Source organism: Perca fluviatilis, chromosome 2 (genome assembly GCF_010015445.1).
Source record: "Perca fluviatilis chromosome 2, GENO_Pfluv_1.0, whole genome shotgun sequence".
Taxonomy (NCBI): domain Eukaryota; kingdom Metazoa; phylum Chordata; class Actinopteri; order Perciformes; family Percidae; genus Perca; species Perca fluviatilis.
Genome location: NC_053113.1, coordinates 1,665,469 through 1,669,947, shown reverse-complemented (window position 1 = coordinate 1,669,947; position 4,479 = coordinate 1,665,469).

Sequence of the window (4,479 nt, the reverse complement as noted above, 5' to 3'; positions counted from 1 at the left end):
ATATATATATATATATATATATATATATATATATATATATATATATATGTGTGTTTGTGTATATGTGTTTGTGTGTGTATGTATGTATGTATGTATATATGTGTGTGTGTATATACTGTATGTGTATATGTGGTATCCCAGAGGCTTCTTCAGTGGATTAGACACATGAGAACAGCTGGTTGTATTCGGGGGAAGTTTGCGAGCTTTTGGCTAATTCTGGGATTTGTAACCCATGTATAATCATTTGTTTTATTAATTTCATCTGTCCTCTTCTTAAATAAACTGAATTGAATTGAACTTTGACATTTAGTTTCTTCTTATTTTACATGTTTATTCTTTTTTATGACACTCTTATGACATCATATATTCAGTTTATCACAAACCTGAAGGAATGGTAAAAACTCATCTGAACAGTAAGTAGAAAAAGCATTTCCTGCAGAAAATGCTTGTGAATGCTGAAAAGCTAAATTGCTAAAGTTTAAATAGATTGCTGGCTTTAATGCGAAAGAAGGTGAAACAGTAGGAATAGTTGGAAAAGTTGGAATAGTATTAATTAGTTTACATTTCTTTAACATGTTAAATAACACCAAACATGTATGATACTAAAGTGGAATATTTAAAGGTTTTCTGAAAAGCTGTCACTACACTGAATTGCAGGCTTCAATGTGAAGAAGAAGGTGAAGTTGTGCAAAAGTGGAAACTGTTCTAATTAATATAAATGTCTTTAAAATATGAATAATACTAACATTGTATGAAATCTCTGCGCCACTGAACTCTATCGACCTGCGCTCGTTGCTGAGCAACAGTCTGCTCCGTTAGCTGCTCCTCTGTAGTTCGGTGGGCTCGGTGAGATTCGGGGCTGAAGTTGTAACGTTGTTGCAAACGCAGCAAATTTTTCATGTTTAACACATACGTTGGCGCGTCACACTTGCACTTTATGTTTTGGACAGAATATCAGAGGGAAACTCTCCGAAATAATGAAGCTCCACTACATTTCTACCGTGTTGGCTTTTCTGGTTCTGCTTTAGTGTTTCTAATATTTTAGAGGAAGGTGAACAATGGGAGCAGCTGACAGTGTTGGCTCTATCATTAAATGTCTTTAGTTGTGTTAAAGAGGAGTTGGAGCAGAGTGTCTGTTAAAACCTAGGCCACTGTTTGGAGGGAACTGGAATCTTACTGGAAGCTGACTCGCTAGAATAGACACATGCATTTTAACGCTGTAAATTGAAAAAAAGACAGTTTCAGGCATTCACATTTGTTGGGCTAACTAACCTGCACACCCATTACATATGGATCTGAAAGTTCTCATCCCTTAAACCAGATATTTAAGTCTGTAAACTGTGTGAAAAGTTGAAACTGCAGGCTAGTAAATGCTCTGGTTTTGGTCCACTTCCTGTGTTTGGGTCAGATCGCGTTCTCACCTAGTCTGGCTATCACTAGACCAAGCTTAATCTTTTCAGAAATGAATGTAAAATCAATCTGAGCATCACAACTAACACATATGGTAATAATAATGCTCAGAAATGCTGTAGGATTGCATTTTCATTTTAAATCGTCCCATTTTCTTAAGGGGAGGGCCCTAAACCTCCTGCCAAATATGGTCCCCCAAGTCTTTTCCCAAACCTGGGGAAAAGTGCCCAGTGTAGTTAAACAGGAGGAATGTGAGGTAGAACAACAGCCTGTCAACTGCTACTGTTGATTCTGCATCAAGCTGCACAGTTTGGACATGTGCAGCTAACTGACTGCAGCTGGAACATCTGGTGGAGCATCACAGCTGTCTAAAAACAAGGACAGATGTTAATGACTGCTACACTTGATTATATCAATAATTCATAATCAATTAGCCTTGTGTGATGACAACAACCAAAGTTTCTAAATGTCTGACTTGTTTCCATTGCTGCAGAATGACTCCTCAACAATAAATGCCATCCCAATACTGACCTTACTTCCTTCACCTTTTAATGCTTCTGCTATTACCTTCTGCTTTGGTAGCACTAGGGTTCAATCCTTTCTGCCTAATGGCTGTCTCATCTTATTGCTTTTCCCGTCTTTTATTCCTGTTGGCCAGTCAGACTCTTAAAGTTTGGATTTTAGTTCTCTTACAAGCCAGTAACTGACCCTCTGCAGATATGATAGTTTTGTCATTGTGGAACAAACAATCCTTCATGTACATAGACTCTTTGTCCCAAAAACTCTAAGGATTAATATTATTATGAAATCTAATTTCATTTTACTTTGTAGTTTGAATTGAGGATTTAAAAGTATAAAATTTATGGAGCTCCCACTCCCCTCTTGGCCTCTAAACACATCTTCAAACTGCCGCTGATTCAACAGAGCTCTGTAGCAGCTAAACAACTGCTGCTGGCAGCCGGCGTCCTGGAGCTCTGTAGCGGCCCACAGTTTATCTCCCCTCGCACTAAAGACTGTTCACGTTACAGAGCTTTACTCACGCTTTGGCTACAGTGAAGGCGTAACCTGCAGCGCCACACGGCGGAGGATTGTGGGAGTCCCAGGCGAGACGGAGAGCTTTTGCTTTGGAATTGTTGTTTCTTCAGTTTTTTTGGAGCAGACACAGAGCTGTGAAAACGTTAATCTGCTGTCAGCTGTTGTCAGAGGACGCAGGGGAGGGAAACAAGAACTAAAAACATAAACTCTCCAAACCAAACTGCCAACACGCTCACTGACAGTCATTAAGTAGTTTCCTGTATATCGGTAGTTTAATTTAAAAGAAATATAGACTCTTTATGATCCATTTCTGTGTGAAAGGGCCACACACACCTCTGGTAAAACCTAAATAGAAGCCTGTCCTGTTTCTACCTTGTAGATTGGATCTGTGCGGAGCATATGCTCCACTACGCTGCTCTCTGACCGCTGTCTCCAGTCTGATGGTTATGGTGGAAGCGTAGTGTTGGAACATCAGCTCTGCTTACGTTACACGTGCAATGTAGCCGGCCAGTAGAGTTAAAATACTTCTATTTTAGGTATATAATATATGGTCTATTGGTGAAGCATCATTAATCACATTTTGTCCCCGCCGGGCATAAAACTAATTCAGCAGAGACAGGGACATGTAGACCAGAAAGGGGCAATCCCACACACCCCATTTTATTTCCTTCCAGCTAGAATATAAAGTGCAGCTTCCAGCATGAAGCGTATCCCACAATCCACTGCAACATGAGGTCACACAGGTCGGACGCCGCCTGTGCTCTAGTGACCCGTCGACAAATGTGAGTAGATATTTAAATGTATTTTTAACGTTGTTGCTTTTGCTGTGTTGATTTGCGAGCTGCAGTCAGGAGAAAGATGCTTTTATTGTTTTAATTTGGAGATTTTCTTCTCACCCAAGAGTGAGGGAGCGCTACATGTAAAGGTAAATGTCAGACAAAAACAAGCAGTGTAAAAAAAGTATTAAGGTAGTAAATATTAACAGGTAAATGTACTTAAAGTATCAAAGTAATATGTGACACGGAGGCCACTTGGAGAGATAGCTGCTGCTGTACCAGTTGCTGATCTTTATCTCATTAGATGGTCAGTTAGCTCCATCTAGTGGACAGATAGTAGAACTCCATCATCTGATGGGGGACTTCTCTGACCCTGACTGGGTGTGTGGACAGGTTGGACTGGTTCTGACGTCTCTCTGACTCTGAAGCTATGAACTGTGACGGCGTCTTCAGATCAAATGCACATCGACACCAGGACTGCCGAGGGCCAATGAGCAGCTTCTTCTCTCCCAGTGTTTCCTCGACACATGAAGGAGGAAAGTGTCTGTAAACTGACCTGAAGAGACTTCAGCAGGTGAGAATCTGACCAGAGGAATCTGGAAATGGTTGATGAACAGAATCACTTTGATTCAATCTGTTTGACTTGACAGAAGAAATGGTTCTTTTTTACTTAAAGTATCAAAGTAAAATGACTGAGTGCAGTAAAATGTCGCCAATATTTACATGTAAAGTTGTTTGTATGTCCTAAAAAGCCGTAAAAAAGCAACAGTTTGATTGTCTTCTGTGTTCGTGTCATCAGTGAAAAATGCTGTGAACTTTTTCTGTCTGTTTTTTAACTCTTAAAACTCTGTGTTACGTGCTCAAATACAGCCATCTTCCAACACTGAGACTGACCTTGTATTATTGAAGACCCTTTAGCACAGTCCATGTCTCAACTGTCCCAGACTGCACCAGTCTTTATAACTATTTTTCTAGATGGACCAGAGCCAGCCCAGGGTGGAAGGGGACTTAGGGGCCCTCTGCCGTCAAGAGCCCTAAAGGAAGAGAAAATAAAAACTATTAATTAGGGACCTAACACCGAATGGTGCGAGCACCCTTTTATTTTATTAGAGATTATTATTTGTAAAGCTTGGGATGCTTGGAAAAACTCAAGAAAATTGGCACAGTCGTCAGAACTGGTGTAAACTGCTGTAGTGATGGGGTTTTGGGAGTGGCCAATGAGCTCCATAGCGCACCAAGTCTGACTTTTCAGCACAGC